The 24,381-nt window shown below is 48.2% G+C and overlaps 1 protein-coding gene and 1 long non-coding RNA gene across 8 annotated transcripts in view; one reads left to right on the top strand and one right to left on the bottom strand.

Moving 5' to 3' along the window:
- Positions 1-1,864: 1,864 nt before the first annotated feature.
- LOC130705735 (uncharacterized) lies at positions 1,865-8,778 on the bottom strand. The gene is made up of 3 exons (XR_009006115.1): positions 7,750-8,778; positions 6,711-7,283; positions 1,865-2,670 (listed from the first exon to the last, which is right to left on the bottom strand). It is a non-coding gene; the product is annotated as an uncharacterized LOC130705735 (long non-coding RNA).
- Positions 8,779-8,791: 13 nt separating this feature from the next.
- Positions 8,792-24,381, top strand: part of BANP (BTG3 associated nuclear protein) — a 102,328-nt gene continuing 86,738 nt past the window's right edge. For 5 of the 7 annotated variants that reach the window (XM_057534474.1, XM_057534479.1, XM_057534478.1 and 2 more), the window contains exon 1: positions 8,792-9,029. The gene's annotated coding sequence lies outside the window, so the exon portion shown is untranslated. Of the gene's footprint in view, positions 9,030-9,514; positions 9,596-9,624; positions 9,898-24,381 lie in introns of those variants that run through there. The other 2 variants (XM_057534475.1, XM_057534476.1) reach the window with 2 other exon arrangements.

Here is a 24,381-nt window from a genome sequence, read left to right as displayed (position 1 = left end):
CAGCACTGTCGGCTGGCTGCCCTGCTGCCTTCAGCTTCCTTACTTTAGGTAGACCACCTCACTGGCTGTCTCTGTGGGTCTGGGGTCTCCCTGCTCCCTGCAGCCACATGGCAGGGCCCTGCTTCACTTAGAAAGTGCCACCAACCCAGCTCGTCCCAGACATCCTCATGGCTGGCTCAGACATCAATTCAATTGCTGTTACAGTAGGAGCTGAACTCTCTGTCATTAAAAAAAATATAAGGGCTTCCCTGGTGGCACAGTGGTTAAGAATCTGCCTGCCAACGCAGGGTACACGGGTTCGAGCCCTGGTCCGGGAAGATCCCACATGCCGCGGAGCAACTAAGCCTGTGCGCCACAACTACTGAGTCTGTGCTCTAGAGCCCGTGAGCCACAACTACTGAGCCCACGTGCCACGACTACTGAAGCCCACGTGCCTAGAGCCCGTGCTCCGCAACAAGAGAAGCCACCGCAATGAGAAGCCCGTGCGCCACAAGGAAGAATAGCCCCCGCTCGCAGCAACTAGAGAAAGCCCGTGTGCAGCAACAAAGATGCAACGCAGCCAAAAATAAATAAATAAAATTAAAAAACAAACAAACAAAAAAAACATATAAAAGCTGTATACATGCGTGTTATGGAAAACATTTCAAGGGCTTCAAAAGTGAAAATTCTGTCTTTCCTAGAGTGAACTGCTGATAGCAGTTTCTAGTAGAAAATACACATATATATGGTTATCAATAATGGTCACGAATAATTTTCTCCATCAGTGTATATAGCTTTTTTTTTTTAATACTTTATTTATTTATTTTATTTTATTTATTTTATGACTGTGTTGGGTCTCTTAGTTTTCGTGTGAGGGCTTTCTCTAGTTGCGGCAAGTGGGGGCCACTCTTCATCGCGGTGCGGGGGCCGCTCTTCATCGCGGTGCGCGGGCCTTTCACTATCGCGGCCCCTCCCGTTGCGGGGCACAGGCTCCAGACGCGCAGGCTCAGTAGTTCTGGCTCACGGGCCCAGTTGCTCCGCGTCATGTGGGATCCTCCCTGACCAGGGCTCGAACCCGTGTCCCCTGCATTAGCAGGCAGATTCTCAACCACTGCGCCACCAGGGAAGCCCCTATAGCTTTTTTTTTAAACACAGTATTTCATTAAAAGATATACCATAATTTATCAAATCACTCCCCCTACAGATGGACTTTTTTTTGTCTTATAAATAACACTGCACTGAACATCTCTGCATGGAATTCCTGGGCTTGATGTCTGTGGGTCGAAGGAGAAATGCACTGACACTGCTGATGCACGCGTTGCTGCTTGCCCAAGAGATTGTGCTGAGTCCTGCTCTCACCCACTCACCTTATATTGTGAGCCAAAGAGCCTCATTTTATCCAACTCAATATCTTCTAATTTTTGACTGTCTCCTTTTGCCCATACAACACTCAGTAATTAGTGAGCTTCACATGACTTGCAATTCTCTTCGGGAATTGCAAGTTCCTCATGTGGATTTGTGAAGGTGAATTTTGTGTCAGCTTGGCTGCGCCGTGGTGCCCAGATACTGGGTCAAACGTTATTCTGGATGTTTCAGGATAGGTGCTTTTTTTTGAATGTGATTAACACGGAAATCGGTGGACTCTGAGTAAAGTAGATTACCTGCCGTAATGCATGGTCCTCGTCCAATCAGTTGAAAGCTTTAACAGAACAAAGACTGATTCCCCCTGGGCAAGCAGGCATTCTGCCTTTGGGCCCCGAACCACTCTCCTGGGTCCCCAGCTCGCTGACCCACCCCATCAGATTTTGGACTTGCTAGGCCTCCCCAGTCACATCCGTCAAAGGGCAGGAAGAAAAGACTGGAATTTCTATTTTTATTTCCTCTCTCACCTTTTATAATTTCTATTTTTCACATGTTTCATAGAGTACACAGTACATTAGTATCTGATACATGGATCTAATTCATACATAAATACACATGCGTTGGAGGGGCAGACCCAAAATCTTTTTGCTGAAATGAGTGTGTGATCAAAAAAGTTTGGAGCCCACCTTTCTATAAGATCCTTCAAATTTCTTGGCATTACTCTTTTCAAATAATGCTTTCTTCTTCTTTTTTTCTTTCTATTTTCTTTTTGGCTGCACCACACAGCATGTGGGATCTTAGTCCCCGGACCAGGGATCGATCGAACCCGCGCCCCCTGCAGTGGGAGTGCGGAGTCTTAACCACTGGACCACCAGGGAACTCCCAGTGCTTTATTCTTATATGATAGAAATTCAAATTCACTCCTAAATGCAACCAAATGCTCTCCAAAGTACTTTAAGATCCCAAAAGATACATACGCTATTCATAAAAAAATTCTATTCTAGTAAAAAAAAAAAAAAAGAAAGAAAAAGAAAGAAAGGAGGAAAGAAGGAAAGAAAGAAAGAAAGAAAAACTCACATTGGGCAAAAATCTTGAAAACGCACGGAAGTTTCTACATGTGTTATTCACAGTAATTTCTTTGGCTTCTCCACTGGATTTTTTATACCATGATTTTCGGCATACACTTTTATTGATTTTATGGATCTGCTGATTCCCGATCTGAAGAGCCTGAGGGGATGCTTTGTAGCTGAAATTTTGTCTTTACATGGACGTCAAACCAGCAGTGCTGTCCTGACGGTCATCACCTGCCTGGGTTCACTGCACTGCGTCCTGGGACAAATGAAAAGCAATGAATCAGGGCTGCCTGGGAGCCCAAGGGAATCGGTTCCTCCTCCTGCCCTGAGACGCACTCAGCCTCTTTTTCTGGGAAGTGTGACTCAACAGCTGCTGGGAGAAAAGAGCCTCTGCTCCGCTAGACAAATGCCAGTGTCAACGTCACAGCTCACGCTCCGATGCTCCTCTGGGTCTCACAAGAGCCCAGGGAGGCTTGTGTTGGGGCAAATGCTGTGATGTCTGCCCCACGCCTGGTCCCTCTCCTTTGGTAACGGCACCTGAGTTTTCCCTGGGACACTCCCTCTCCCCAACCAGCCGACCGCCCCCCCCTCCCCCACCATGTACCTGAGGCTTGGCCAATTGGAGGGAAAGTGGTTCACTGGGAACCTGAGCTGGCCAGTGTTAGCCCTGGGAATTGCTGCGGTTACAGGGAGAGAAGCACTGACTCTCCCTGGGGATTACGAAACTGCTCACATATGCACTATTTGCAGTTGCTGGGAACACTTTTTGAGATCCTGCCCAAGAATGGAGAGGAAATTGAGCCCAGAGATGGGAAGGGTGGGGAGGGAGAGACAGAGACAGAAAGAGACAGACACAGACACATGCAGAGAAAATGACACTGCTTCAGCCAAGCAATTCCTTTTCCTATACCCTTAAGTCCACTTCCAAACTTTTCACTTATGTGAATCAGTAAGTTCCTTTTATTAAGTTCATTTAATTTTTTTTTTCTGTATTCCAAAGGGTCCTACCTTAGTTTCCATCTTACAGACGATGTAACCAAAGCTGAGAGCAGTGACATGACTAAGTCCCCTTGCTAGGAAGTGGCAGAGGCAGTGCTCAAATGGTGATGGAACAACTGGATGTCTACATGAAAAAAAAAGTCAGTCTAGACACAGACCTTATACCTGTCATAAAAATTAACTCAAGGGGCTTCCCTGGTGGCCAGTGGTTGAGAATCTGCCTGCTAATGCAGGGGACACGGGTTCGAGCCCTGGTCTGGGAAGATCCCACATGCCGCAGAGCAACTAGGCCCGTGAGCCACAAATACTGAGCCTGTGCGTCTGGAGCCTGTGCTCCACAACAAGAGAGGCCGCGATAGTGAGAGGTCCGTGCACCGCGATGAAGAGTGGCCCCCGCTTGCCGCAACTAGAGAAGGCCCTCGCACAGAAACGAAGACCCAACACAGCCATAAATAAATAAATAAATAAATAAATAAATAAATAAATAAAGTAGGTAACAGTAGCTTTAAAAAAAAAAAATTAACTCAAAATGGACCACAGACCTAAATGCAAATTCAAAACTGTAAAATTCCTAGAAGACAACATAGGAGAAAACCTAGATGACCTTTGGCTTGCCAATGACTTTTTAGATACAACATCAAAGACATGATCCATGAAAGAAATAATTGATAAACAGGACTTCAATAAAATTGAAAACTTTTACTCTGTGAAAAACACTGTCAAGAAAAGGAGAAGACAAGTCATAGAAGGAGAAAATATTTGCAAAAGACACACCGGATAAAGAACTGTTATCCAAAATATACAAACAACCCTTAAACTCAACACTAAGAAAACAAACAACATGATTTAAAAACGGGCCAAAGACCTGAACAGACCCCTCACCAAGGAAGACAGACAGACGGCAAACAAGCGTCTGCAAAGATGCTCCACTTCCTGTGTCATCAGGGAACGATGAGACAACAATGCGATACCACTACACACCTATTAGAATGGCCCAAATCCAGAAACTGACGACACCAAACGCTGGCGAGGGCGTGAGGAAACAGGAACTCTCATTCATTGCTGGTCAGAATGCGAAGTGGTGCAGCCACGTTGGAAGACGGTTGGGCAGTTTCTTACAGAACTAACCATCCTCTTATCATATGAGCTAGCAGTTGGGCCCCTTGGTATTTACTCAAAGGGGTTGAAAACTTATGTCCACATACTAACCTGCACATGGGTGTTTACAGCAGCTTTATTCATAACTGCTGAAACTTGGAAGCAACCAAGATGCCCTTCAGTAGGTGAAGGGATGAATAAACTGTGAAATAAACATCCAGGCAGTGGAATATTATTCAGTATTTAAAAGAAATGATCCGTTGAGCCATGAAAAGACACGGAGGAATCTTAAATGCATATGGCTAAGTGACAGAAGCCAATCTGAAAAGGCTACAGACTGTATGATTCCAAGTCTGTGACATTCTGGAAAAGGCAAAACTATGGAGACAGTGAAAAGATCAGTGGTGGCCAGGGGTTGGGGGGAGGAGGGGTGGCCAGGTGGAGCGCAGGATTTTTAGGGCAGTGAAACTACTCTGCAGGAGACTATAAAGGTGCATACACGTCATTACACATTTGTCCAAACCCACAGAATGTTCAACACCAAGAGTGAGTCCTAATGTAGACCTTGGACCGGGGTGATGGTGGCGTGTCAGTGCAGGGTCATCGGTTGTAACAAATGCACCACTCTGGGTCGAGAGGTGATGTTGATGCGGGGTAAGCTGGGGAGGTGCCAGAGGGTATGTGGGAAATCTATACTTTTTTGCTCAATTTTGCTGTGAACTGAAAACTTGTCTAAAAAATAAAATTTAGTAATTAAAAAAAAAAAAGGAGCAAAATGCTGACACACGCTACAACATGGATAAACCTTGAAAACACATCAAGCTAAGGGGAGGAAGCCAGTCACAAAAGGCCACATATCGTGTGAGGCCATGGATGCGAAATGAAATGTTCAGAACAGGCACATATGCAGACAGACAGTTGCCAGGAGCTGGGGGGAGGGGGGAGGAAGGAAGGGCAATGACGGGTAAAGGGTGATGAAAACGTTTGGGACCGAGGCAGTGCTGGTTGCACAACATCGTGAATGCACCTGGTGCCCCTGAATTGTGCACCTTAAAATGGTTAATGGTTAATTCTACACTAGGTGAATTTTTACTGATGGCACTTCCTTAAAATTCTCGATGGCCCAGAACGCGTGGCAGTGGTCTGCCCTGGCCTGGGTGGAATCCCCGCCAGCAGCGGTGGGGCTACAGGGGGGGCTGGCTCCTGCGCCTTCCCACTCCCCCTGAATCATCCTCTGAGCTCTGTCCCCAGGACTCCAGTTCACCCCCAAACCAGGTCTCTTCCAGGTGTCTGGGATGGGGGAGGAGCTACATGAGAGGTCCCCTGGGGGGACCAGGCACAAAGAGGCACTGTTCAGTGCAGGCTCAGGGAACAGCATATCCGTCCACCCAGTCTCACATCTGCAGGCCCAGGAGGCATCCGGAGGCCCCCCTCCCTCACCCCTGTCCCAGGATCGGATTTGTGCTCCTGTCCCATTGATGTCACCCCTTGGAATCTCCTGATTTGGTCCCCCCGCCTCTCCGTCTCCACTGTGACCACCCTGGTTCAGGTCTCCACCGTCTCTTGCCTGAACCCCTACCACAGCCTCAACTGCTCTCCCCAAGTCCACTCAGGACCCCTCCTCCCCATCCGCAACTCATTTTCCAACACTCCCGCCAGAGTGAGTTTTGAAAATGCAAATCTCATCATATCCACCCTTGCCCCACACCTTGTAAAAGCTTCCCGTTATTTTAGGATGGAAAGAAAACTTGTCCCCTGGCCAACAAGGACCCGCATATCCCACATCCTAAGTACCTTTCCCACCATAGCGCACGACCTTCCTCCTCAAAGCTCTAGCACTGCCATGGCTGTGTGACCCTGCGTGCGTTGCTTAACCTCTCTGAAATTCATGTTCTTCACAATGAAAAGGGATTATAAGATGTGCCTGGCCAAGGCAAGGTAATTCAACACACGGTAATATGATCATTTCCTGAGTTAGACCCTCCGCTAAATCCTTTACAAACTCTGCTTCATCGAATCCCCCCGATATCCTCATGAGCTCTGAGTCTGAAACGCCAGTTCCCAGAGGAGACGGCCAACTTGCCACAGGGAGCTTGGACTCCAAGCCCACGTCAGGCCTGCTCTCACAGCCCTGGTCTATGGAGTTATACTGTTTTCTAGGCTTTTCCTGGGCAACTGAGGGCTTCACAAATAACTCACTGTTCTCCATGCTGGTGCATCTTCAGGAACAGGACCTTCTAAGGATTCCAGGGTGTGCCTGAAGTGGGCTCTGCACGGTTTTGAAGAAGGGGCCTTGGAGATCTTTGCAAACGCCTGGCGCACGCACATCCACGTGGTCCCCCGTGTCTGGTACCATCCAGGCCAGCATGCACCCCCGTCTCTTTCCATAAAGCCCCCAGTGATGTGACTTCAGCCTAGTTAACTCCAGGAACTTGGATTGGATTCTTTATATATATATATATTTTTGGCTGCGCTGTGTGGCTCGTGGGATCTTAGTTCCCCGACCAGGGATTGAACCCTGGCCCTCAGCAGTGAGAGTGTGGAGTCCTAACCACTGGACCACCGGGGAATTCCCTGGATTGGATTCTTGTAAGGACTGATGGCAAGGAGAAGAGTCCCCTGTGGTAGGGAAGTCAACTTTCATTGGTAGGCAGTTGTCTTCGCTAATTTCTAGCTATTTAATTTTTTGTAAACCATGGTTAATCAGCTGTCAATACGGCACACCTTCGTCTATTTGAGCTTCCTGGGCAGCAAAGGGAAAAGTAAATAAACCTGAAACATCAAAAACAGAAAAGAGAAGTCAAGCACTCCAGCCTAAGCACAACTGTCATTTTGATCAGCTTAAAAATGACTTCGGATGACTTAGCAGTGGCCTGGAAAGGAAGGAGCAGGCAAACCCATGCCTGGAAGGGAGCTGCAGATGAGGACTTGGTGATATTCTGAAATAGTATGAAAAATATCACCCTACGTTCATCTGCTTTCTAGTCAGATATTCATGAACCCTTGTCAAGAATTTTAGAGTTATGTGTTCAGACTGGTTGTAATTGAGACAGAGGTGGGGCTAGAAAGCACGGCTCTCCCGGGACTTTTGTGGCTGGCTTCAGAAACCCTTTTCCCACTGCAAACGGACTCTGGACTCCAGACCCAGGTGCTTTGGCTTCCAGACCCCGCTTTCATCTCTTCCCAGCTATGTAACCTTGCTGAGCAATGTTTCCAATCTCTTTGAACTCTTCCTCACCTCTGAACAGGACAGATCTCATTTCATTATCAGGATCTTCCCAGCGCTGACCTTTTGTGGTTCTTTGGAATTTCTTTAGGGCACTTTTCCTGCAGAGGAATCCAGTGACCAGTCTCAGGAGACCCCCGAGGGCTATTTCTTGAAGAGCCCCTAACGCAACAAGGTTACCCAAGGCCGCACAGCTGGTTACTGCCCTGAGTATGGTGTTATTATTGGCGAAAGAGAAGTGGGCAGGAAACTAACGGTACAGCGTTTTCCTTTCCGAATGAAAATAGGTCCACCGTTTCGTGTTTGGAGGATCAAATGAATTTTAGCTCGTTGTAAACAACTCAGAAAACAGAGGCGAGTATAAAGAAGAAAAATGAAAAAGCAGTGGTAATCCCAGCAATACCAGTAAGCAGGAATAACATTTCTGGGAACTGGCTATAGTTTGGAAATTTTTTTCCTACGAGTACCCACAAACGCACTTTTATGCTCTATAAATACAGCCAAATTCATACTATGTTTTTCATATATAATAGTCCCTATATTATACACGATACATAACTAACATCAATTACATATAAAATATACATCACGTGTAATTAATATATATTTTTCCAGGACTGTGCCCTCGAGCCTGTGACGGCCCTAGGGACCCCTGAGCACCCGCTGTTACTCGGGGGAACACGGCCAGAGCAGTAGCTGGAGCCTCGCCGGGAGCAGCCGACCGCGGCATCTGAACTACAAGTCCCACCATTCCATGCAAGGGCGCAGTCGGGCGACCGGAGGGCGGAGGGACCACAAGTACCGGCAGGCTTGCTGCAGACGCAGGAACCACGAGTCCCAGAATGCACTGCTCGAAGCTCGCGCAGGGCCCTCCGGGATATGTAGTCGTCGGGGAGCTAATTCGTATTCATTAGGCCTCAAAGAAAATGCAAATTCCTCCAACGGTCCAGCGATGCGACTTCTCAGGGGCTAGCGAGGAGCCCGAGCGCGCGACGCGGGAAGAAAGAAGCCTAGGGGCTTAAACTGTGGCGCGGGAGCAGGACGCGTGCGCATGCCCGGCGGTCACCAGCGCCAGCGAAGGGCGCGCGGGAGGCCCCGAGCGGCAGGCCCCTCCCCTGTGCCCCGCCCCTCGGCCGGCGCGCCCGCCCAGGGAGCCTGCGCAGACGGTGCAAGGCGGAGGGCGGCGGGTAGGGATTCGCAGCGCCTGCGCAGAGCGGCGGCTTCTCTCGCGAGGACGGACGCCATTATCGCATCTCCTCGACAAACACCACGAGAATTCCGCAGCCCACACGGTAATTGCAGCTCCCGCAGCCGGTCGCGTCTCCACCTCCCCCTTCCCGCGGGGCGAGAGCGAGAGCGAGAGCGAGATCTCCCCTCCTCCCTCCTCCCTGCGCCCTCCTCCGGCCGCCGCGCCCGCGCCGCCGCCCCCGCCCCCCCGACGCGGGGACCGGCCCCGACGGCCCGCCGCCCTGGGCGCCCCCGCGTCAGCCCTGTCAGCCGCCGGCCAGCCGCACCTCAGCGCCCGGCTCCGGCCGCCCCTCCCCCCGCCCCGCCGGCGCGGGCCTCCCCTCCGGGACCTGCCCCTCACAAGCGGCGTCCGGCCGCGGGGCGGGGTCGCGCTGCTGCTGCTGCGGTGCAGCCCCTCCGGGCCGAGAGGCCCCGGGAAGCCGGAGGCTGCGGGCGCGGGGACAGCGGCTGCGGAGCGGAAGTGCGGGAGGCGGCAGGTTCACGCGGGGCGGGCCCGAGTGAGGGGGACGGCCGTGGGGACCACTACTCGGTGCTCGGAACGCCTGAACCGCCCGTAACCTTAACTCCGTGGATTCAGCTCCAGTTCTCCTTTGTCTGGCAATTAAAATAAGTGTGTGTTTGTGGGACGTGGGATTCTGTCACCACTGGCGTTGATTTTTAGCAAACGACTGCCATGTGTGGGTCCTGTGCTGCGGCCGGGCCTGCCGAGCGTTTGCAGCGTTTCTCATCACGGCGGTCCAGTCAGGTGGACAGGGAGGTGACCGAGGCTCACGGAGAGTAAGGGGCTTGCCCGGGACACACAGCCAGGTTTGAACGCGATCTGTCTGAAGTCCGTGTTCTTAAAAAGCTGCACACATACTTGATATTTTAATAAAGAATCGTACCCAGTAAAACGTCAGTTGAAAACTTAAGGTGAGAAGCAACAGCCCCCTGCCCCACTTCTCAGTTCCACTCCTCAAATTCTTTGATATCTTTTTGTTGTTTCTTGAGGAAGTTCTCCGTGGCTCTAAATAATAAGCTGGCATTGTATTGATTTTATACATTCTTGACTTGCTGGTATGATAGGATGAGTTAGTTTTTCATATCTTATCTCACCTGTTCTATCCCTGCTGAGCAAATATTGCTTCACAGCCAGCTAATACATTTCCCCTCTATACAGCTTTTTTTTTTCCTATTGTTTGTGATGGCCTTTCTTTTTCTTTGCACTTTCTGTTCCCATTGATTCTTTACCTCGTTTTAAATTCTCAAGGATGGTGTTGGATCTCTCCGACCTTCCCCTTCCCCAGCCCTCTGTCCTTTTTCTCATCTGGACTGATGACTCTTTAGACCAGCCCAGGTATCATCCTGATGTTTTCTTTTACTCTACATCTGAGTTTGTTCAGGTCTCATGTTTTAACCTTGGCTTTCTTTATTTCAATGAAAACTTTCCGCCAAGGAGCCTTATTCCTTTTGAGTAACTCGTGAGGATCCTCTGTGGTGTTCAGCCATTTCTAGAATGCCAAAACAATGTCGAGTCCCACCATGAATGCTCTTTGACTTTGGGGACGTGTCTTTCAGCTCTGGAATTTGAAATTCTCTTGTGTCATTTGAGAATTTCTTCTGGTCTCCTTTTATGCTTCTGTTTTAGGAGTTCCTGTTAGTTTGATGACGGACATCTTGGATTAACTCTCTGAATCTCCTGTCTTTATCCTCTTCCTGTGTCGTTTTATTCTTGTTTCTGGGATAGGGCTTCCATTTATCTTCCAGTCCTATTTAAAAATTTTTATTTCTACAACGTTTTAAGTTCTAAGGGCTTACTTGTTCTTTTTTTCGTAATAACGTATTGTCTGATGAATGCATTATCTCCTTGACTTTGAGGATGCTGTTAAGGATTTTTTCACTTCCCTTGTTCTCTGATTTCTTGTTTCCTTGAGTGCCACTTGTTGTTTTCTTCTTTTTAAAAAGATTGGCTTCTTACTTTGTATGGCAAATACTCTTCAAATATTGGTAATTGTTGTCTAAGGCAAGAGGAAGCAGGCAGAGAAATCTGAGTCTGTGGGGCTGATTTTTTTTTTTTTTTTTTGGGCCACATTCGCACGGCCTGAGGGATCTTAGTTCCCCAACCAGGGACTGAACCCTGGGCCCACTGTCGTAAAAGCGTGGGGTCCTAACCACTGGAACGCCAGGGAAGTCCCCTGTGGGGCTGATTTTGCAAATGTGTGGGTTTCCCTTCGGGTGTTTGGGAACTTTTTATTGTGCTGGGACCTCAAATGCCAGAAGGCAGATTTTCTCTGGGCCTTTCAGCGTAAGGAAGACCCCTTTGATTTGGGGCTGCTCCCCTTGGTGTAGGGAGGGCCGTAGTGCAGCTCTTCTGTATAGGGATCTGACTTCTATGGGCGGCCACAGCCCTCGCCCTCGACTGAGGAGCCTGGGTATGGGGTCCTCGCCTTCCACAGGCTTAGAGCCCTCCTTTGGTTGTATCCACTCCTGTGTGCTCCAGATTGCTATTTCCTTTTCCCCCCATTAAATTCTCTTGGTCTGCCAGAAATTTGCAAAATCTCTTGCTTATTGTCTTATATTCTTTCTTGTGGGTTTATTATACGATATTAAAAGTCATTTTAATGGGATGAGCAGAGCTCACCTGTGGGGCCAGTCGCTTTCTGTGAGTAGGTAGTCCAGAGTCTGTTCTCATTGCTCTGCTCTCCTGCCTCCCAGTGGCCTTGGTGATGGTTGCCCACCAGCAGTGGGATGGATGGCCAGATCACGGCCCCCATGGCCGCCTCCGCGTTGCAGTTGTGGGCGGGTGGTGTGCGTTCCTGCTGGCCGTTCTGGCTCCGCAACCTTGCAGGGTGCCAGGCTCGTCTGGGGAAGGCCAGGCACAGACAGTGTTAGAGCAAAGAGTGTGATTTTAGACTCTGCAGTGAGCTGCTCTCTGTGTCACTGGGCCAAAGTTTAAGGATCACCTCTAGGTAAGCAGTGATTACAGTGCTCAAAGTGTAATCTTCATGCATTTTGCTTGATTGTCCTTTGAAAGTTTTGAGTAGTGAAATACATCAGTTGTGTTTTCCAGGGCCTTGCTAGTGGAGTGGTCCACAGCAAGGACCACAAGCGTCACCATCACTGGGCTTTTGAGAGAAAAGCAGACTCTCAGGCCCTGTCCAACATACGGAATCCGAATCTGGAGCTTTGTAAACTTTTCCTTTTTAAAAAAATTGTTTTATTTGTTATTTGTTTATTTTTGGCTGCTTTGGGTCTTCGTTGCTGTGCGTGGGCTTTCTCTAGTTGAGGCGAGCGGGGGCTGCTCTTCGTTGCAGTGCGTGGGCTTCTCATTGCGGTGGCTTCTCCTTTGGTGGATCACGGGTTCTAGGCGCACGGGCTTCAGTAGTTGTGGTGCGCAGGCTCAGTAGTTGTGGCTCGTGGGCTCTAGAGCACAGGCTCAATAGTTGTGGCGCACGGGCTTAGTTGCTCCGTGGCATGTGGGATTTTCCCGGACCAGGGATCGAACCCGTGTCCCCTGCATTGGCAGGTGGATTCTTAACCACTGTGCCACCAGGGAGGTTCCAGTAAACTTTTCCTTTTGAAGGAACTTTAGACTTAAAGAAAAATTGCAAAAATAGTTTAGAGAGCTTCCCTATGCCCGTCACCCACTTCCTTTAATGCTGATGTCTTAGATTATCAAATATTCTTATAAAAATCAGAAAATTAACATCGTCACAGTACTGTTAATTGAACTGCAGACCTTGCTGAACTTCATCAGTTTTCCACTAATGTCTTTTTTCTGTTTCAGGAGCTAATCCAGGATCCCTCTCTGCATTTAGTTGTCATGTCTCCTTAAGTCTCTTCCAATCTGTGATATTTACACAGCCCCAAAGTATCTCTCCCAAGATGTTTATAAATTACAGAGGAAAAATAGTAACTTCACAGTGGAAAAACCTGGCAGATAGCATCTCAGCATCACCAGTAATAAGACATAATGATATCCTGTTTCTTGATACGCACTGAGACAGAAATGCATACCCAAAGTCTAACCATGACGAAACCCAAGTTGAGGCACATGTGCCAAAATCTTGACTAGTGCGCCTCAGAAGTACCCCAGGTGTTGAAAGATAGGGGAAGATTCAGAATTTGCACTTTAAAGGACTGCCAGGTGTAGCATATGCACTTTGCTGAAGAAACTTCCTGTGCTAGATGGTTGACAAGGAGAAAAGAGATAAAGAACCACAAGCCTTGTTTGGTGGATTGGTAAATGGGTATCCCTGGCACAGGGTCTAGGTGAGTTTGCGTAAATGGCTTATTGATAACACCACTTACAGCTGACTAGCCTTAGTTTTTCTTTATGACCTTCATCTACACTATAAATTGTGAAAACTTTAGCTGTGCAGTTAAGTATACATATTACATGACAATGCCAGACTGACTTTAAAATGTCCATGTAACTTTACCACTTTAGCTATTTAAACCTGGAAAAAAATAAGCATTTTCTCATTTTGAAGAAAAGACTTCTGGGGAAAATATGTATTAAAGTTCTCATCGAGAATGTCTTAGAAAAAGCTGTAAAAAGTCCTCCCTTTACGAGAGGGAAATAAAGGTCGTTATTGTGTTCTCTGACTTCACATATATGATGGTCATAAAAACAATCGCATAATGAATTGTTCACTGGAATTGCCCTGAACCATTCTGAAATGTTCATTTTTGGCAAATTTGAGAGCTGCTGCAGGGGGTGGGGGGCGGCATCACATGGTTGAAATTTGCTCTTAAAAAGTTACACTTGTTTTGTTGTTCCAGGATAGTACCTGGAGCTCATTTAACTCCTCACAGAAGATTTAGAATCCTAGCATCATCCCTGCCTTTCTGAGTAGTTTTAAAAATACTTAACCCTTAGGTTTCTCACTTTTGTGTAGGTTGTGAAACCAGTTAAAAACGAGAGCTTTAGCTAATGATCTCATTTTATGCCATCTGCCTTGCCTTTGACTCTGTCTGTCCACTACCTGGGGCTGTGCCCAGCCTGCCTCCTGGGAAGAGAGGGGGCTGTCTTCAGTTCTAGAGGGCAGGGAGCAGGGGAATCGCTCTTGACCCCTTGTCACCCCCCCAGTGCACGCCCTCATCATAATGCTGCAGACTAAGTCTAAGAGGAAGCTGAGCTTGGGATGACCACCCAGAGCCTGCCATTGCTTGAAACCTGTGGGTATTCTTGAATTAAAACGTGATGGAAACCTTAACTTCCTAAGCCACTAGCAGAGAGTACACCCGAAGCATTGTGGAAGTCACGTGAAATTGATTCCTATTTTGAATTAAATTCTCTGCATCTTTCACATCTACCCATAGCCAAGAACTGTCTGATTTGATTAAATGTTTTGGATCATCTGCCTCTGTGGTGGGGTGGACAGTAAGATTTGCTTTGTCTTTATAAGGACCCTCATGCTGGGGAGGGGGGATGGTGGTGGTGATGACTGGTGACCCATAAGGTCGGATTGCTGACAAGGCACAAGTGATGGAAGAATAAAATCCACCAGAAAAGTCCAGAGAAGGTGAAGAGATGAGAATAAGTTTTATTACATCACTGAAAAGGTAGATAGGTGGGATGGAGTGTCTGTGGAAGCTGGCTACCCTTTCCTTGCCCTAAGTCCTTCTGTGTTAGCATTTAGAGTAAATGAGCGCAGGTAATGCTCTGAAGGAGAAAGTGAGTTGGCAGGGAGGGCCCAGGTAGGGATGGGGCGGGCGGAGTGGTGTCAGGAAGCCGGGACTGCGCTGAGCGGCTTTGGGCAGAGCCCTGTACCGATAAACCTTTTGTAATAAAGATTTACGTTCTGTGCTGCAAAGAATGCTGCTTCTGGTCTCTAGTGATTTTTCCTTTTTCTTCAAGGTGTAAAGTCATCAAATGACTTGAAGCAAAGTTAAACCTTTCTAAAGTAGCAATGGGTTTGGATAAAGCTGGCAGTGAAAACTTGGTGCGTGTGCTGCTGGCATTTCCTTGTTCATGTGAACTGTGTGTCCCTTGAGTGTGGTGAGAGCCCCTGGGCACCTTGATCTTCCTGGGTGGGGGGGGATGACTCAGGCTGCCGTTCCAGCTGTCACCACCAAGAGTGGCCCTGCACTTGCGTGGGCACGTGGATGGCAGGACGGGACCTGTCCTGTGAACTGGTGGGCTGGAGCCAGGGGTGGGCCTCAGGAGCAGAGTGCTGCGTTAAGCTGCCTTTTATGCCGGGAGCTTCCCTGGAGACGCCAAGTCATTCACTCCACCCATGATTTTGACTGAATCTGACAAAGAATGCTGGGCATCCTGTTTACCAGTGAAGAATTGCTGCAGCTGTCAGTGGGCAAACATAATTTGCAGTTAACTGGCTTTCTAGTTTTGAAATTAAACATTTTGTGGATTTTTAAGATTTGCAGGATTCAACTAATTTCACGATTTTTGTGAAGTGACGGTTTAATATTATTACATTATTTTACATTTGTATAACTTAAATTTGCATAATTCAGATTTGTATAAAATGCAGTCCTACTGTGTTGGGTGAAAGAAAGCTGAAGGGGTGCAGTAAGATGAAAACACACGTGTACTGCCTGGGGTTCCCTCTGTGCGTAGCTGTTAATAAAACACTCAGGGCTTCCCTGGTAAGAATCTGCCTGCCAATGCAGGGGACACGGGTTCGAGCCCTGGTCTGGGAAGATCCCACATGCTGCGGAGCAACTAAGCACGTGTGCCACAACTACTGAGCCTGCGCGCTAGAGCCCGCGAGCCACAGCAACTGAGCCTGCATGCCACAACTACTGAAGCCCACGCACCTAGAGCCCGTGCTCCACGACAAGAGAAGCCACCACAATGAGAAGCCCGTGCACCGCAATGAAGAGTAGCCCCTGCTCGCTGCAACTAGAGAATGCCCGCGCGTAGCAACGAATACCCAGTGCAGCCAAAACAAACAAAAAACACTCAATTCAACTTGCTTCACGAGTTCTCCAGGGATCATTCAAGGGCTCAGGAAGCCTGCTTTGCCTCTTTGGGATTTCTGTGGATCCACTATAATCTGAAGCAGAAATCACTCCGGCCAACAGGAGGTGGAGCAGGCAGAGCCAGCCCATCCTGGAGCACCTCTCAGGAGGCCACGATCACTGCCCTTCAACAAAAGTTCCTGTTTCTTTTTCCCCTGTCTCAGTCTCCAGGCCGTTTCTAGAGTCTGGAGATGCCACTGATGTGGTTAAACGCTCGGCTGTAGGGCAGAAGTCAACAAACTTTGTGTCAAGGGCTATATGAGTAGACATTTTTGGCTTTGGGGGTCTGTCCCAACCACTCAACTCTGCCCTTGGAGAAGCCAGAATAGACGTGGCTGTTTTCCAATAAAACTTATCTACAAAAACTAACCGCTGGCTGGACCTGCCCCTCAGACCGTAGTGTGTGACTCGAGACTGCAAGTGCTCATGCGAGTTGGGGAAAGAAGTCAAGCAGGGGAATTCAGCGAGAGTGAGCCGGTGGTGAGGAGCGCTCCCGCTGGGCCGCTTTCCCACAGGCCGCGCCACCTCCAGCAGCCGTGCTCCTCACTGCTGACTTGGGGAGCCTGGCGGGATCTGCAGGGTGTGTTTTGGGAAAATGTGCACGAAGTATAATTGGCATCAGCGAAGCACCTTCAGATGAGAATGCGTCTGTCCGTCCTCACTGCTGTTCTTTGGAAGAATAGCCTCAACATCTCTTCATAGGAATTGGATTTGGGTTTTTTCAGGCTTCGAAGTTGCAAGAATAGTACAAAGAATTATGGTGTAGGCTTATCCTAGAGTCTCAGATGCTAATATTTTATATTTGCTTTATCCTTTCTCTTCTCTGCAACTCTCTGTGTTTGTGTGTGTGTATATTTTTCTATTATTTTTTCCTGAACAGTTTGAAGTCCCTTTAACCTTAAACACTTAAATGGCTGTTTCCTATTAACAAGGACCTTCTCTTATATAACCACAGTACAGTTTTCAAAATTAGGAATCTATCATTGATGCAGCTGTGTTATCTAAGCATCAGATCTAGTTCAGATTTTATTATCCCAATAACGTCCATTTTTAGCAAAACAAAAGGGGACTCCTTTATTAACTTTGGATGTATTTTTCCCTAAGAACATTTGCCCTTACTGACATGATCATAAATTAGACACCATACTCCTTACAAATTACAAGTTTAGTGACATCAAAAGTCTGCATATTTATTGTTGACAGCAATCACTTTGTATAATCATTTCCTCTGCTATTCTGTTTGGGAGAGGGAAGGGAAAGATTGGCAGTAGAGGTAAGAGGCAGAATGTCGGGCTGTTTTTAAAGTCTGCCCAGATCATTGGTTGCACGTGTGGATGCGGTGGGATTATGATGTGCTAGAGCTGTGGGTCAGAAATGAGTATGACCTTACATGGTGTCATTTGCTAAATTTATAAAAAGTTCTTTAAGGTCACTCTCCAATCTACATAGTCCTGTTGGGCTGGGTAAGGGTTATTTTCTAAGGGCTTCTGCTGTTCAGTGCTGGACCCATTTATTTACCAAAGTACAGTTGACCCTTAAACAATGTGGGGGGTAGGGGCACCAACCCTGCACGTAGTGGAAGATCTGAATAGAACTTGTAGTCAGCCCTCTGTATCCGTGGTTCTGCATCCTCGGTTCAACCAGCTGCAGCTCGTGCAGTACCGAAATATTTACTATTGAAAAAAATCGGCGTATCGGTGGACCTGTGCAGCTCAAACCAGTGTCGTGGCTGCTTGGCTTTGGGGCAGACTTGGCAGCGTCTGCTCTGCGTGCAGCGCAGCCACGCACGGCTTCCCTGCCGCGGTGGTGTGGGGCGCACAGCTGAGCATGCGTGAGACCCTCGGCACACGGCGTTCTCGGTGCTTGGGCCTCCTCGCCCATTAGCAGCCTGAAGTTCAGAGGCCTCGTCACGTTTCAGACCGGCTTCCTGGGCTTCTGGAGCAGTAAGAGGGAGGCATTCTGGTCTGATTAAGGCATTTGACTATGCATGCGGCTTTGAAAAGGTTAAAGTATCTTTATAAATACATGCTTTACATGGACATTTTAATGGCATGAACTTTCCATCAGTCTTAGATCAGGCCCAGTAATTTTGGGGTTCTAAGTGAAGTTTCTAATCTTTAGGGTGTTGTTTTCCATGACTTTTTTTGTTTTTTTTTAAAATTAATTAATTAATTTCTTTATTTTTGTCTGCGTTGGGTCTTCGTTGCTGTGCGCCGGCTTTCTCTAGTTGTGGCGAGCGGGGGCTACTCTTCGTTGCGGTGCGCGGGCTTCTCACTGCGGTGGCTTCTCTTGTTGTGGAGCATGGGCTCTAGGAGCGCGGGCTTCAGTAGTTGTGGCACATGGGCTCAGTAGTTGTGGTGTGCAGGCTCAGTAGTTGTGGCGCATGGGCTTAGTTGCTCCACGGCATGTGGGATCTTCCCGGACCAGGGCTTGAACCTGTGTCCCCTGCACTGGCAGGTGGTTTCTTAATCACTGTGCCACCAGGGAAGTCCCCATGACTAAGTTTTAACTACACATTGAGAATTATGATCTTGAGTAAAATGGAGACTGTGAACTTGGCTCCTTGGCCCCTGAGGTGACAGTGGCGTGGGCTGTGTCTGCCACCACCGAGCCATGCCAGCACCGTGCATGCGTCAGCCAGCATCTGCGACTCGTCCTTGACGGGCTCCCTACACTTTTGTCCATTTTCTGTTGTAGGTCAGATTACTTTGTTCTCCTTGGTTATGGGCCCTGCCTCTGAGGGGCTGTGTTTGCCTGATGTCAGTTGTGCGTCAGAAACCTCTGGAGTGGTCCCTGCATCTGTCACCTGTCCTCGTTACTTGTTTTAATGACTGCTCAAGCTGGGTGTTCATCGTCTTTTTTTATGTTCCTGGCTAGGATTACAGCTTTCCTTAACATTTTGGCACATGGTTGTTAGTATTATTTGGTTTCTGTAAAATTTCGAGGTGGAAAAAGATTAGGACACTGGCATCCTTACCCTGGACGGCTGACCACCCTCCTCCCCAAGCTTTGCAGTTCATGGGAATAAACAGGAGGGGCAGGTGAGTGATAAACGGATTTCAGTTTCTGGAGGGAGCTGAAGGATGGGTGGGTGCACAGCCCTGCTCTCAGGGGAGGCAAAGGGAACATGTGGTGATGGATGACAGTGGGGTTCGTTAGCCCGACACCAAGTGAGTTACCGAGTGACCGGGCCCTGCTCCCCATGCCTACCCCCCCCCACCCCCGCCACCCCACCTGCTCTCCGGTCTCATATTGCCTTAATAAATATTCATGGTGAGGGGATGGGCCTACATCCAAGGTTGTGAAGACTCAGTGAAATAACGCTAATATGTGTTTAGGCTCCAATGAATGGTAGCTCCTATAATTACTGTTATTATCATCAGCTTCACCCACCAGGCCCTGTATCTTTTTATGCTTACCAGTTTATATGGGGCAGATTTAATTGATAGAAATTTGCATGTAGTCAGAGTTTTGTCTGTGATAAACTTACGTCACAGAATCTTAGAATTTGAGAGCTGGACAGGAGCTTAGAGGTGATTTAAATAGTACAACTTGCTAGTTAAAAGCTTGGGCATGGTTGTAAAGTATACACTTGTTAGAAACGCAAGGACCCTTGATAAATGTGTGTTTCTACTGTGAGGAATCCTCCAGTGTGAACTCCACACAGCTGGCCCGGCAGCCGCCCTTGGCAGTCATCAGGCTTCAGACAGCCTCTTGTTCTCTCCAGGGAGGTGACTTTTCTCCTGCGCTTCTCAGAAAGTAAATTGTGGTAGATTCTGTTGCTATAGAGTGTTGTAAGTTTGGCAGATTATTTGATATTCAGTGATATTTTATTGACAATTTTAAATTCTATCAGATGGTTTTAGACAGTTTGCAATGTTGAGTTTGAATTCTTATAATTTTAGGGCCAGTATTTCTTATATGGGCACATGTCAGTGGGAAAACGACTTTAAAAATTTTAAAATTTCACCCTGAATTCAGCATGATGTGTTGTGGCTCTTTGCGACATAACTTTCTTCTGTAGAGGTTAAAAATTGACCTGTCATCTAATTTGTCCTCACGTCTCTGAGTGTTTTCCATGTTAACTGTAAAAAACACAGCAACAAGTGAAGTGAAGTGTAGGAGAGAGCATTGCCTGTAGTCTCCAAATGTTTCATGTTTTACCTTTTTTTTTTTTAACGGGAAGATGATTAGAACCAAGATCTCTTCTGTCCCTGTAGCTGAAGGATTGAAGGAGCTGCCAGGCCAGTGACTAGTTCAGGAGAATCTGTGCTTACAGAGCACATGAACCTCAAGGTCGTTTCTTTATTCACTCGCTCAGGATTTACGGGTCGCTCCCATGTGCCCAGCAGGGTGTTTGTGGCGTGATGATCCAGCGCACAGAGCAGAGTTTTTTACATTACAGTGAGGCTGTCAGTCACTGGACAAGCCGTGACAGCCCCCGAGCAGCCCCAGCCAGTGTGCAGACAGCTGGTTGCGGCTGTGTTCCAATAAAACTTTATTTGTGAACACTGACGTTTGAGTTTAATGTAATTTCGTGTCAGGAAGTACTGTTCTTCTTTTGATTTGGTTCATGGGCTGTACAGGTGGAGGGTTGGAAATGGTCCACGGGGCCAACCCTTGGTCTAGAAGGCATTTGTTGAGTGAGTGAGTAAAATGAGGTCGTATCTAGGTAGGCAGGAGCCGGATTGGGAGAGGCCTGAAATGCGGATAGAGTTTAGATGTGATGCCAAGCCGGGCGCTGTGACGACAGCCCTTTGGGAGGGATGAGCCTGGAACTCATCTGCAGGATGGATGCGAGGGGATTGGCTTCCCGCCTCACCATGTGTGGCTTTGGGAGGGACGAAGGGACAGATCCGTGGATTCCACCTTAGGGTGGGTTACACAGAGATGACGCCTAATCGCCAGGGACTGGAGGCAGGGACAGGGAAGCCGGTTTACAGGTTCAAGGAAGCAGAGCCCAGCGGCGCAGGTGCAGTGGGAGAGGAGGAAGAGAGGAGTCGGGTGGGAAGGAGCAGGCGGGCAGGGCCCCCGGGCCTGGTGATGCTCGGATACTGGGGGTGACAGCAGAGAGTTAGAAGAGGAGTTGCAGGGTTCTTTCTGGGGGGGTTGGTGGGGTCTTCTTGAGCGGTGCTCTCGGGAAAGAGTAGGGATGGGGGCAGAGTTCGGCTTTGGAAGTGTGGGAGCGGATTTTATTGTCAGATGGCCATAGTGTGGTTTGACATACTGGACCAGGGAAAGCACTGGTGAGGGGTCCGGGCGGCAGTGGTGATTTGGGGGTGTGGGTGTCACTCCCTGTAAGGGCCTGCCGTGCGCCCACGGGACACGTGCTTCTGGGCTCTGGTTCCCCGAAGGGGCTCCGGGTGCCGCGGCGTGAGGCTCAGACCCAGTGCCGCTGGAGGGCCCAGCGTAGGTGGGGCCAGGGGTGAACCCCGGGGAGGAGGAGGACCCCAGGGTGCTCTGAGTGAGAAGTGCTGAGCGGGGAGGCCGGTGGGAATCGTTCACAGGGCTCTTGTCCAGTCCGACGGTGAGTTTGGAAACCAGTGTTTTGTTTGGGGTCCTGAAGGGTGTGGGAAGGGATGGTGTTTGCGGACAGGTGTGGGCGAGGGTTCCAGAACGTGCTCTAGGAGTTTGGCTCTGGAGGGGCGTGATGGCAGCTGGCGGGCGGCAGAGTGGATTGGAGGGTTTTATTATTTTTGTTTTTTCTAAAACAGTTATTTTGCAATCGCCTGAGATTTGCAGGTACGTAGCAGAGATGGTACAGGCTGTTTTTCCACCATTATGTCATACATGGCCGTGCCCGGGACGGTGTCCTCCTCCAGGGCGCTGGCTCTCCGAGCTCACCCGAGCTTGTTGACTCAATCCGTGATCCTGGCTGCCTCCTCGCTGGAATCTAGGGGGCACTTCCTAGAGGGGCCCGATGGACACACAGGTATACACCCTGCATCTGGGTGCGCGACGGGGCGACGTTCTGGCACATTGCGTTGTTTCTGTTTTTTCCTGCATTTGATAGTAAGTTGCAGAGGTCACCTCATTTCACCCCTAAGTGCTTGAGCACTCGTGTCCTGGGAGCACGGGCATTGTTTTACATAACTGCACCTACAAACAGGAGCAGTGATTCCGTGTCACTGAAGATACGGTCCATACTCAAGTTTCCCCTGGGATTCTTTGTAGCTGCCTCTCCCCTGTCCCGCCCCTGGACCTCCCTACATTGACAGGTCTCCGCAGCCTCTGCCAGTTTGTTTCATGCCGTGGACTTTTCAAGAGTCTGGCCGGTAGACCAGCATCTCTGACCCCTTCCTTCCTCCTCCGACTGCTCAGCTCTCCGCCGGTTCTGGGCAGCGTGCCCTGATCCTCCTGGCCAGGCGGCTGCTGCAGCCCCCCACCGGCGTCCACCCTCGGCCCTGGCGGGCAGTCGATCCCAGGATACCCCCAGTGTCACTTCTCCGACTTACTGCCTTAGTAAGTGTCTTGTGGGCAGGGCTAGCTCTGCTCCCTTCAGCGTGTGTCTAGCACAGGACCCGGGGGTTGTTTTTTGAAGAATGTATGAATAAATGCAATAAGTTCATTGATATTAATTGTATAAGTAGTCCACAGACACTCATTAAGGCTTGTCACAGAACTAAGAAATAAGGTTAAGGTGTTTAAGCCTACAGTCCCCGTACATTATTATAGTCCTGCATCTTTGGCAGATTGAGTATTTTATGTTATCAGAATAATACTTCACAGTGTAAGCAATTTAGGAACTACCAGAGAAGAATTAAAATATGGGCATTATCTATGTAGAAACTAGAACTTTTATTGCGAGATATATGCAGGCCTCTGCAATGTATTTACATTTATCGTTGGCAGTTGGTAAATCAAGTAAAAGTTGCTTTTAATTGCTTGTATGGTTTCTGTTTTATAGCAGACATTATCTGAAATTCGTTTTAACGTGCACGTGGTTCTTATGCTTTCTTTCTAGAGATATAATTCCTGAAGGCAGTGGTTGCCATCGTGGTCCACACACCCCAGGGATGTCCTTGAGACATTCCCAGTGGGTATTTGAGGTCAGAATAGTTTTCATGATTGTCAAGAGGTCATTTGCCTCTTTTTGCCTGTTGACATTTGGACCGAGTCCCCGAGCTACCATTGTTGCTGGATTCTTTACTGCTGTGCAATTCAGAAAAGCCATTGTCATCTAAGAATGTCCTTGATGCAGCAGTAAAAATCATTCCTTTTGTTAAATCTCAGCCCTGAGTACACCCCTTTTTAATACTCTGTGTAACAAAACAGGAAGTGTGTGGAAAGCACTTCTGTGTTTTGGAGTTGGGAGGTTGCCTGGAAGACGGGCCCTTCTGCAGTTACTTGGGTTGCTAGCTGAACTGGCCGCTTTTTCTCATGGACCACCATAACGGAATAATTGACACGTTACCAGCATTTCTTACTAAATGGACAGTTAGCCTGTCACTGCAAGGAAAGCAGCTAACACTATTACCAGTGGTAAAATTTGTACTTCCAAGTGGAATTGGAATTTCAGAAAGCTTGTATCTGCCACTGTGAACCTGGCAGCTTCCTAATACTTCAAGACTTTTCTTTTTCTTTTTTTAAAATTAATTAATTAATTTACTTTTTTGGCTGCGCCGCACGGCATGCGGGATCCTAGTTCCCTGAGCAGGGATCGAACCCATGCCCCCGCAGTGGAAGCACTGAGTCTTAACTACTGTACCGCCAGGGAAGTCCCCAGGACTTTTCTGATGAGATCAGTGCTGATGTTAAGGAATGTGATGCTTTAGATAATCTGTAATGAACAACATTCGGAAGGTCTGCATAACTCACTGAACCAGTATTTTCCAAATGACCAAATCAGACCCGGGTAAATGTCCATTTAAAGACAGATTTTAAAGTGATAAAGTAACAAAAAGTTCAGCAGTACAGTTTTAGATTCCACACTGCAGCTCACCTTTGGGGAGAAATAAAGCCCTTGTTGAGGTTTGGTGTTGTATTACAGAGGAATATCCACAGTTATCTGAACGGGCTGTTCAGATGCACTGCCCTCTTTTTCATGCAGTAATAGATATGAGAACCCAGTTGTTTTCCAGTAAGTCTGACATTAAAGAGATTTGTAAAAATGCAAAACTGTGTCTCTCTTCTTGCCAAGATTTTGCTGCTGTTGTTTTGGAAACTCTAGTAGTTATTTTTTTTTAATTAATTAACTAATTAATTAATTTGTTTTTATTTTTGGCCGTGTTGGGTCTTCGTTGCTGCACGCGGGCTTTCTCTAGTTGTGGCAAGCTGGGGCTACTCTTCCTTGCGGTGTGCGGGCTTTTCATTATCGTGGCTTCTCTTGTTGTGGAGCACGTGGCACGGGCTTCAGTAGTTGCGGCACGCGGGCTCAGTAGCTGTGGCTCGCGGGCTGTAGAGCAGAGGCTCCATAGTTGTGGCTTGTGG

Source organism: Balaenoptera acutorostrata, chromosome 19, assembly GCF_949987535.1.
Source record: "Balaenoptera acutorostrata chromosome 19, mBalAcu1.1, whole genome shotgun sequence".
Lineage (NCBI taxonomy): Eukaryota > Metazoa > Chordata > Mammalia > Artiodactyla > Balaenopteridae > Balaenoptera > Balaenoptera acutorostrata.
Note: the sequence above shows the minus strand (reverse complement) of the source record. Positions and strands in the feature narration are given on the sequence as shown.